At 36.7% G+C, this 11,799-nt stretch overlaps 1 protein-coding gene across 2 annotated transcripts in view; it reads right to left on the minus strand.

Annotated features, from left to right (window-relative positions):
* The window catches only part of FHL1 (four and a half LIM domains 1), a 56,905-nt gene that overhangs the window by 24,998 nt on the left and 20,108 nt on the right, over positions 1 to 11,799 (minus strand). For both annotated transcript variants that reach the window (XM_015593447.2, XM_006917181.3), the window contains exon 2: positions 10,925 to 10,998. The gene's annotated coding sequence lies outside the window, so the exon portion shown is untranslated. The remainder of the gene's footprint in view (positions 1 to 10,924; positions 10,999 to 11,799) is intronic.

Raw genomic sequence — 11,799 nt, forward strand, 5'->3', positions numbered from 1 at the left:
GGACATGATTCTGGGGATTGAGAATAAAGGGAACAACGACCGGGCTTTGCAAGAACGTAGGGAGGGCAAAAGCCATACACTAATATCTTTCATTTCCATCCTGATCTCACTGTTCCAATGTAACAAGAGTGTTGTGTTTGTTTGTTTGTTTGTTTGTTTTTTAATACTTTGCACTTACCACCTTGATACCAGGGTTTGGGATTGGATCCTGCATAGACCAATTTAATCCTCAATTAACTCTTCCTCTGCTTTCTAAATGCAATAGCTTTTGCTGGCGTGACCAACACTTGATGTTTATGACACTTGTAAAGATGATCCTGTCTCTCTATAAGAACTAGAAGTTATTTGGCTCCCGTCTCAATGATGAAAACGAAATTTACAAATATATCCCTTTTTGCTAGAGGTCAGCGATGTCTGAGTGACAAAAAAAGTTCATATTTATAAATTAGCCAGTATTCTTCTCCAACTCCATGCTAGAATTCCAGGAAATGTTATTTTAAAAAAAATAATAAAAGCAGTCACCTAATTTTCCCCTCAATAAAATAGGCATTTATTTTACATCTCTCACAGGACTCTATGATAACTGAGGCATATTTTTGTAATGTTTGAAAAGCCAGGCACCAAGTGTGTAAAATATATGAAGTTAACTGGTGAAATCTACATTTACTTTGAAATACACCTGAAAATAATATGGAAGGATGGATAGAGAGATGGTAGATATGTGATAAAACAAGTATAGTTAAATGTTTTAATTGCAGACTCAATGATGGGTATACAGGTATTCACTGCAAAATCATTTTGACTTTTAAAATCTTTATAATAAAATGTTAGGGGAAAATAAAATATAGATAAGCAATTTTTTTTAGTTGACTGCAGCTACACACAAGCAGGTACTGGCTTCCAAGAGGCATTTTAAACTACAGGCACAGAATGTGGTATAATCTAGAATTAAATAACCAAAATGAGTACCACAGCTTCTAAGTGAAAAGAAATCTGCTAAAGGCACTGTAGGGCTTTTCAGGCATAATCAAAGAAGCCCTGAAAATCTCATAATGAACTGCAACATCACACAATAGACCTTCAGACTTATGTTGAGCAGTTAGAGCTTTTTGAAGGTTCCCTAATCCATTCACGTAGCCCCATCTGAGAGATGACACTGGAGCCAGTCTCGGCCTCTTAACTAACTTTCCCCTTTTATGGTTCTTTCAAGTTAAAAGCATACAGTCATCTGTTTCCAGATTTCTAAAGGTACTAGAAAAAAAAAATCTAACTATAACAGATGGATAAGTGCTCATGGTAACTAGAAACCAAAGTGTAACTTCAGATTTTGCAGGCCAGCGTCTTAACACCATGGCTTTTATGTAATAGTCTTGCTGAAGACCTTTTGTCTTTATTCCCACAACAGAAATATTACCCTGGCTTTGATGAATGATAGATAAGTGTAATTCAAATTTTTATTTTAAGCCGACATTAATAACCTTTACTTATTTTAAAGTCAATCAGTAAGTGTTCTCAGGAATGTTAAAATTTACTACAAAACAGTTGAGTATGTCTGTCGTTTTTTCTTTTCTTTTCTTTTAGTTCATTAAACAGTTCAATACACTTTGAAAATCTAATTCAAAAGTTGGTGAAACTTCTGAAACAGTCTATGAATTCTAGTGTGCCACGGAATATAATGTGAAAACTACTAGAGCTGAAGAACCCTCTATATGTATTGTTAGTGTTTATTAAATCTATGACCCTTAGGTAATATAAACAGCCACTAAACCCTCTCTAGACTTACACATAAAAGTAAATGGTAACCCGTGGATAACTTCCTGATTCTGAATCTCTTTCCCCTTGCCTTCTAGTATCTAACACTAACCTTCTGCCCCACTATCCTCAACCTTAATTCTCCGGTTTCACTCATATAAACCAGACTCTCAACTCTATTTCCTAGGTTGGTCTTCCAAGTTTCAACAATACAAACAATGTGACTATGTAATGTGTGGGTAAAAGGGCTGTGATACGTATGTTTGTATACTTGCTGGTAGTTAGAAATAAAAACTTCCCCGAGTCTGAAAACAGAGCTTATTTCTCATTCAACTTACCATCTCTTCTTAGTCACCACTAAAATCAATGTCAGAATCTTAGCAAATCTGATAGCTCTAAGCATGTCGAAATTGAAACTACACATGATATGCATGCTGAAGTGTTTAGGGGTGAAGTGTATGGATGCCGGCAGCTTACTTTGAAATGCATACAAAAAATTAAGAAGGACCAATCACAAATTAAAATACGTTGACAAAGCGAATATAGTATAATGTTTAACTGTAGAATCTGGGTGGTGGGAATAAAAGTATTCACTATTTAACTTCAACTTTTCCGTCTGTTTGAGGGACTCTTCCATTCAAGAATGTGCTCCAATGATGTCAGGGGAATAGACAGTCAAACAAAGATCCTGAGAATGTCCTGTGTAATACCACAGTAATGCTATGGTTTGCAATTTATAAAATGCCTTTCACTCACCTAATTGTAGCTCTAGTAAATGACTACTAAGCCTCTGGCACTAAATAATAAATGATACGGAAGACACCAAAGAAAACTTAGTATTCTTGTTCCCAAGGAGCTTCCAGCTTCCTCGGGAAAGCAGAGTACAATTTAAGACAGTAACTCCAATCAAATCCTTGACTCTGTGTCTTATATTGTCCCCATAATAAAAATGGAAAATGCCCAGGAGAGGACCAAAGAGGTTGGGTCAAGATCCTGTGTAAAGTCTATGAAGACTGACAATACGGAGAACATAGCTTGGAACTTAAAAGATGGGCTAAAAATAATGGAATATACTGTATTGTTTCCAGGTTCGAACCCATCACATGAGCCCAATGCCAAGGGTGGAGCTCATCCTAGCATTTGAACCACTTTAGTGAGCAAAAGGCACTATGGATTACGAATCCTCTAGCCCATGTACAGTGACAACTATGTATGCAAACTCTCATCAGAATCCACAGAAAATGTTCCACTGGTTCTGGGAAAGAAACACTTGGAATGCCTTAAGTAAATTATTAATCTGTAACCCTGAATAACGCATAAAAATGGTCATATCACATGGTTTAAGAGATACCAACAGATTCACAAAGACCACAATTTCTCACCAAACTACCTAAAGACCACTGATTTACTACTTAGGTGAAGAACTCTTAAAGAAACTAATTGTTCATCCAATAAATGGATATCCTTCATTGAGAGATGCTGTACAAAGTGTGAGGCTTATCTGACTGATAGGACAGGAGAATGAGGCCACTATTCTAAATGCATTTTTTATATATTTCATCCTTTTTTATTTAAATCGATTTGATCCTTAGAGCTGTTTAAACAAAACTGAAATATTAACAATTAGAGAAATAATAAAATAAATTTTAACTATTATTAGCACAGTTCTCCATACTGGGCTTTTAGCACATAAGGCTGTTAAGAAAATAATGATAATGACAATGATTAATGATGATGATAAACATGCTATTTTTTCTCAAGTATTATTAAGGGCTTTGGGTCTTAACATTTTGATTCCTGTAAAAGTTTTGACCTTAGCTATGCTTATTGCACTGACCATAACAAAATTTATATGATTTAGTTATGACTGTGACCTAATATATTTTCTAAGTTCACAGTTGCAAAACACATCAGGCAAGGTTTCAAACTCAGAACTTAATGAGTATCCAACATTTATCTCACAAGTATGGATCTCTTCTACAAGTGAGCATCTGTTGTTGGCTTCTCAAGTCTTTGTCCTATTAATAGAAGAGTTGATGATGGGGGAAAATCTTAAAACAAATTCCATACCCATTGAATTTTACAAAGTTAAAAAATCTTAATAAAAATATGAAGTATTCACAAGTTCCTATTAGACTTAAATGAAATTTGATGACAGATCTGAACTCTAATATTTTACTGGAGAATAAGGATGCAGGGGCATTTACGTTGCTTTGCTCATCTCAGCCTTTTTGCAATCAGTTTTTCAAGGGGAACAGAGCACATTACAAAGCGGGTAGCTCTTGACTCTTTGCCCGCCCTTCGCCTCCTTGAGCGTTCCTATTTCTTTTGGGTCTAGTTCTGTTTAGTTTTGTAGTCTTCGTCATCAGTTATGTTTGGACTCCTTGTTCTGGTTTTAAAGAAAATTCATGCATGTGAGTTTGTTCCTAGAGAAGATTAAAGGACTTGTAAATGATCCATGAGTAAACTAACACAGTATACATGAGCCTTAAATAAAGTAAAAGCACTCTGACTCAATTTCGGATAAATTATTAAATTTCCTGAAACTGGAGTAACCTTGTAAACTCAAAGGATAATATGGGAGAGGATAAAAAAAGTTTAAAGGGTCATCTGAACCAAATGAAGTCCAAGATGGTTTGACTTTAGCCACCTTAGAGGTCAAATATCCATGGCTTCATTTCATGTCAATTAGGTATAGATGGAACACTAGATTTGAATTTTGATGTCTAAATCTGACTTCTTTCATAGGAATCCTAGTCAAACCTGACCATTACTGTGGACTTCCATGGCACAATTTAATATACTTGAACTCTGAAATATGGTTTGAACATATATTTGCAAGCAAATGTATAATCCTGTAATGGATAAAGGAGATACAGCTCATTTACATTAACTAAATATTTTATTTCACTGAAAAGAAAATTATTTCCTGGGGCCATTAGCAATGGTGTATGCATGCGTGTGTTTATCTAAAAGACTTCTCAGCTTTCTTTACAAGTGCAATACTACACGAGCTCTGATAGAAGATGGCATAAGAATTGAAGACTCTAGAGATTCTACTTTTCAAGGGTCCAGCTTGGACTTTTTCTCTAAATGGGGCAGTTTCTCTTCTAAAGTGAAAATGAATTCCTTCTATATCAGAGACTGGGAAAGTTAGGAGATGTACAAGAGGTCAAAATTAAGTCCATTAAATCCCAACCCCAGATTTAGTCACCATAGAGACAGGGGAGATAAATAAACCAGTAACCTTAACAAATGTGCTGCACCTTTGCCAGACATATCTCTGACTTACCATTATTTTTACTTAAGTATCTTTCAGTCCAAACATAACTGATGATGAAGACTACAAAACCAAACAGAACTAGGCCCAAAAGAAATAGGAACGCTCAAGGAGGCAAAGGGCGGGCAAAGAGTCAAGAGCTACCCCCTCGTAATGTGCTCTCTGTTCTCCTTGAAAAACGATTGCAACATGAAGCTCCAGAGGCAATGACATATGGGGAAAATATGTGGTGCTAAAGCCAGAGGAAACCATGTCAAAAAAAGAAAAACAGACATGAAGTAACTGACCTAATTAAAGAGGAAAAGCATACTTACAACAGGAAAATAAGCATATCTGACTGAAATAGGGAATACAACTGGATGGGAAAGGATGCTGAAAGGAGGCTCATGACACTAGAATTTTTGTTGCTCACCTAAATGAAACCAGAAGATGAAATAGGCACTGCCGTTGAATTACAGCTCCATTAAGGTTCTACTTCACTGTACACTGAGCCTTTAGATGTTAAAATTCACTCTCTGGCACTTCTACACACTAATGAAAAGCTCTGAGACATATATTTATACTTTGTCATGTGAGACACCCAGATGCCTCTGTATCAACCATAGGAAACAGAAAAAAGACAAATGGGAGCTCAAGATGATAGAACAAAGCAGCAGGTAGGAACTATAACATCAGAACTCTATGCTTATGCTCTGGACAGCAGTCCTCATCATGTTTCATCGTTATTTACTAAACACATACTGTGTGACCAGTAGGAATAGTGCTCCTTATATGGAGTTGATTTTAGTAGGTAAAAGTTGAAGATCCTCAACCTCTTAGTGAGCATGTACTTATGGTAAGATGTACAAATGATAGGACGAAACGAATAAAACCTCAAATAAAGTATTACTCACATTTGTCCATGTGCCATCTAGTCCTTGTCCATATATACATATCTCTTTACAAGGTTATAATCACAGCACATATACAATTTTGCATCCTGCTATTTTTAGTAAGGCAATATTACACAAATTCTTTCATATTGCTCTGCAAACATCACAATTATAATTTTGAACAGAGTCATGGACTTCCACTGCATAGAGGTATCATAATTACTTAACCAAAATTACTTGTTGAATAAATGAACCATTACTCTAATGGTGGACATTCTTTCTAATTTTGTGTCCTTATAAATAACCCAGTGATGAATACCCACAACATATAGTTTTCCTATTAGAACAGTTTGTTTCTTAGAACACATTTCCCAAAATAGGATTATTGGATCAAGGGGTACCAAAAAGTCTTTGTGACTTTTGCCATATATTGCCAAATAATATTCCAAAAGGCTTTTACCAACTTATAATGGTACCAGCAATGAGTCAGTGTTTATCACTTGTAAGGTAACCATATTATCATAGGGTTTTCTTTTTGTTTTTATTGATTTAATGGGTGAAAATTGTACTTTGTTGCTATTTGACTATGCATGTTTTTGCCTACCAGAGAGGCCGAACAGTTCTTCCATGCATTTATTTTGTGAAATAATGTGTCTTTTGCCTGTCTACCTACTGCAGAATTCATTCAGCCAACAGTTATGGCATATCTACCACATGTCAGGCCTGTGCCAGGCCTTATGATCTATATGAGCTCTGTGCATAACATGGACATTAATTATCTTGTCAAATTCATGACAAACTTTTCCTGGGGTGTTTTCCTTTTCATTATTTTTTCCATCCTTATTGAAGTATAATTCACAAAAAAATGTACATATTTAAGGTGTACAATGTGATGATTTGACATATACAATGTGAAATGATTACCAAAATCAAGTTAATTGGCATATCCATCACCTCGGTTAATTGTGTGTGTGTGTGTGTGTGTGTGTGTTAAGAATACTTAAAATCTACTCTCTTAGCAGATTTTTATATATTTGAATCTGTTGATCTCTTTCTGAATTCTATCATTTTATAGCTTACAAGGTTATTATATATCCAGGGATTTCATAGTTATTCTATTTTCTGTGGTCTTATTTATAAGTTTTCCAAAGAGTCTCATATATTCTCCTACAATTATAAAATGAAAAGCTCTCATCCCTATTTTTTGATTCTTGAGTTTTAACATATATAGCCTTTATTTTTACTAAAAGCACTTAATTTGAAACAAGTTTTAAAGGTTCGGTTTATCATTTACGTGGGCTGTGCTGTATTAAGAATGATTGAATTTTTTAACTAACCCTGTAACAAGAAGAGCATGCAGGCTTATCTACAAAGACTCAACCCTCAGCCTAGCTAAAATCTCCTTCTTTTTCTCAGGCCAATAAAAAGATATTTAGAATAATCACTGCATTGCTGCCTTAAGATTGCTTTAGGGTAGAGTCCCCTTGCTACTCAAAGAGAGCTGGGTTTCCAGACTAGCAGTGGTGTAACCTGGTGCTTGTTGGGAAAGCAGAATCTCACACCCTCCCCTAGACCTGATGTATCAGAATCTACACATTAAAGTCTGAGAAGCACAGGTGTAGACCACAGGAATCCTTTGAACTCTGTTGATGCTCCTTCTCTTAATCAGGCACCACCAGAAGATATTCCTCTGTTCAAATGTTTCCCTTAAACCCTTTTACTGCACTCCTTTAAAATGAACATCACTCAACATCGTGTACATGAAAAGTAATAAGCTGACATTTTGAGGGAAAAGATGAATCTAAGTTTGCAGCCTCAATTTCATCTAGACCTAAGGTTAAAAATACATGTCAGTAAGAGCCAAGCAAGTCTTACAAATCAGTAAAACATTCAGATAATGGCAACTGCCTTTGTCTTTAGTGTCAAGGAGATAACATAGTGGAGACTTTGGCAAATTTCAGAGTTCATGTCCCATCTAAAGATACAGCAGCAATTTGGCTTCAGCCTGGTGTTACCAAACAGGAATGCTGGCTCAATGTTGCCAGATATTCTGATATTTCAAGAGAAGCTGAAAATCTGTAGTTTTTAAAAATGTGAAATCTCTCAACTTTGAATTCTGGCAATTCACTTAAAAATTTAAAAGAACACTTCTCTGTGCCAGATCCAGCCCACCAGTTTGAGACTTTGGCTCTAGACTGATGATTTCCAATCTCTTTAAGTTCGTGTAACCCATTTGTGCTGATTTTCATGCTTACTGCTAGTGCACCAAGGAGAGAGGTTGTATTAATATAAACGGCAAAAATCAAATCTCTATGACTATATTTTAAAATTTTGTTTTGTGATTATTAAAACTGCCAAATCAATAATGAAAATGTCCATATCAGTGATAAAAAAATATTTCCTAGATGTGAAATATATGTTGAATGAACCAATATTGTCCTTACAACAGAAACAAACACATAGAATACCCAGCTCATATACACATTGAGAATTATGTTGTGTTCAAGTTTTTGTTCCCAATAATTCCATAACTAGAAGGCAGCCAAAAAAAATAACTTCGAGCTATTGAATTATAAACTTTATCTATGACAAATGCTGCGTCAAACATAAAAAGGGACACATTATCATTTGAAAAACAAAAACAAGAACAAAATATCCTCTTGTGGAAACTGCAAAGTCCATTTTCCTAAACTGTTCAATTATTCCAAAATAACATTTAAAAAATAGAGTGTGAAATACACCATTTACATTTGTTTTCAGTTTGGGGGCATTTGGGTCTCAGGCACAGCTGCATTCCCAGCAATTACTACATATTTTATTATTTGCACATGCATCTATGGAGGTAGCATAAATCGCAGGCTTGAAGAGCAGACTGGATATAAGGATTCTGAATTGTACCATGAACCCAAACTGGTCTGCTCAATACTGGGCAATTTAATTTAAAAAGGCAAATCAATTTTCAGTTTCTTCGTCTGGAAAAGGGAAAATAATCTAGGACTGTCCCACACTTGAAGACTATCAGACCAAAATGTATTATTATTTTTGTTTGGCTCACTCCTACACTCCTGGCCTGGTACATAGTATGGCTGAATGAATGAATGAGAGGAAGAAAGATCACAAGATACAATTGCGTCGTGATTGTTGAACTGTTTTACATCGGTGACTGTTTTACATCAGTCCTATATGTTTCCATCACAGTGAAACAGAATTTAACAGATTCTATTTAATAACTCACCTGAGAAACTCACTCCTCAAAAAGAAAACCCACGTTTGGGTCCAATTAAAGATATCTTTAGGTAGTCTTAATATCACAAAACCACTTCAAATATGTGTTCGAAAAGCTTCAATTAAAGGTTCCATTTTAAGAATATAGTCTTGTGCACACAATTTCTATTGAACTTTGACACTGATGAAGTTTGTCAAAGTGGCAGATGCTGTAGAATGACCAAGGGCATACAATGTATGTGAATGGCCAAGTTTCACCTAGTCAGCATTTCCAATTAAGTTGATGGGAGGATGCTTTACCTTTCTGTGTATCTCCTTAAACAATCTAGTCTCTGTTTCTATGGAAAAATAAAAATAAGAGCCATGAAAGGGCTCAGAGCTAAAAATCCCCATTCTTTAGACAGAGCACTGTGCTTTCCAACTGCCCTAGGAATGGTTTCTCAGAGGAGGGTGAAAGAGTCAGTCTCCTACTTGAGCCAAAGTAGTTCTGCTTTGGTGTTCTCTGCTGGGGTTAGACCTGAGATTTTATTTTAAAATAGGTTTATATCATTAATTTTTTTTTCAAAACTGTTTTAGGTAAAGTCCAAGGATGAGAGCCATTCTAAGGGCTTAGACTGAAAGATGGAAGAGTCGATCTATGGCAGCTGAGAGAATCTGCTGAAGCTTCTGCAATCAGGCTAATGTAAAGCCCCAGGCCCTAAGAAGGGCTTCCAATCTCTACCATAACTGATGAAATTGATAAAATCAGTTTAGACAATAAAATTCAGATTAGTAAAAAGCTGTCCTACTTTTTTACTCTTTAAGGTTTAATACATTCAGGTATTTGAATACATATTTTTTAAGCTGCAAATTATTCTGCAGCAAGTTGATGTAATCATAAAGGCAACTATCACCACCTAGTGAGCGTCTACCCTAACTGAAATAAAAGGACCTACACCAAATGTGGGACTGTGCCTGAAGGTGGGCGAGGTGCAGAGGAAGACAAAACTTTTTGGTGGATGAAAATGGAAATCCTGGCTGGTCTGGTGCTGACAAATGTTACCTCCTCTCATAAACACATGGAGACTGGGACCCCTTCCACTGTGCTTGGATGAACCAGCTTTGAGATGTTCCCCGTTTCATTATTTTCAAAGGGAATATCTAGTCTCTTAAAGGGAGAAATAGGTAATCTGGATCATCATGGAGTAGACAGAAGCCACAGTGGCTAAATGAAGAGGACCAAAGATGCCTATCTAATGTTAAATGAAAGGGCTGGTCAGTCTCGCTGCTCGCACCAATGTAACTGCTCTGAACTTTAGTACTAATCGGAAAAAAATCTGCTGGCCCATGTTAATGTAAGCCAGTGGAAGCACTCTTTGGTGTTCCTATCACCAGATTCTACAGAGGCCTCCTGCACCTTGGCTCCTTTCACTGGCAGTTGACTGGGTCAGCCCAACCTCCTCACAGTTGTCAGCAAGAGTCTCCTCCGTCATGAAGCTTTCCTGCTCCCTACTGTTCATGCTGTGACATGAGTAGATCTTTATTTTCAGGCAGACCATCTAACAGTTCTGTTGTGCTTGGCACATCCACTTTCCATGCCCCCAAATTAAAAGCAAATGAGATTTGTTTTCCCTTGAATAGGCATTCCCCAGAGAGCTAATATTTAGGGTAAGCAGTGATAATGGTTGGGTCAATTAAAATAAACCCTCTTAAATCTACTGTACAAATAAAGCTATTTGTACAATGTTGACCCTAACACCACAAATTGGAAGGCTGGAGAGCAGTGTATGAATTTGTGGCAATTAGTAAAACTTACCTCACACTGGATGTGTGGAGAATGGGATGTATTCGACAAGGGGTGGATACAGCTGTCAACAACTTCCAATGTGCCTAAATTAGGAAAAAGAATCAAGAGACAAAGTTACCCTTTTAGAAGAAAAGTTTGAAATTCTTGAAATTCAAAAAAAAAAAAAAAAAGGCAACTTCTTGGCTCATGGTAATCCAATCCATTCTACTTTGTATTTACAACTCTTTAAAGTTAAAGGAAAACTGCCAAGATGTTCTGCATATTTCCCCAAATGTCTGTTTATCACATAACATTCTCACCGGCAGTGGATCTGGCCACCTCATTATCAAGCTGTATTAGTTCAAACACTCAGCATTGTGAGCGGAGTGAGCTCATGGCCTATTTCAGTTTTAAATTAACATTTGGCAATCACCCGGGTAATCAAAACAAATGACTCAGTCGTTTAGAATAGATTTATTAGTTGAGCCTTTTTTTCCCTCTCTTTTGACATCTTTAGAATATTTTGCCACAGGAGGCTCTCGGATCCAGACAAAATGTGGAACACAAGTCACCAGAGGAATATTTAGAGGTGTTGCCATGGCGACGAGGTGCCGTGTGACCGCTGAAGTTATCTCCAATCAACAACAGGATTAGGATGCAGGCTGGTGGGCAGGCTCATCCCTGTGCTGATGGTTCCGCATCACTAGGAAACAGGTGTGCCCTGTGCTTTTCCCATCACCACACAAAGACAGTACAGCTCAACCCCACAGGCACGGTCACTCCCATTATGACCTGCCCCCCCCCCCATTATTCAGAAAGGGCTGGCTGGGGCTAAAAAGACAGAAAGTGTGATTGCTGTATTATCCCCAATGTGTGAAATCCTGAAACTCATACCAAAAAGTACT

Source organism: Pteropus alecto, unplaced genomic scaffold, assembly GCF_000325575.1.
Source record: "Pteropus alecto unplaced genomic scaffold, ASM32557v1 scaffold577, whole genome shotgun sequence".
NCBI classification, from domain to species: domain Eukaryota; kingdom Metazoa; phylum Chordata; class Mammalia; order Chiroptera; family Pteropodidae; genus Pteropus; species Pteropus alecto.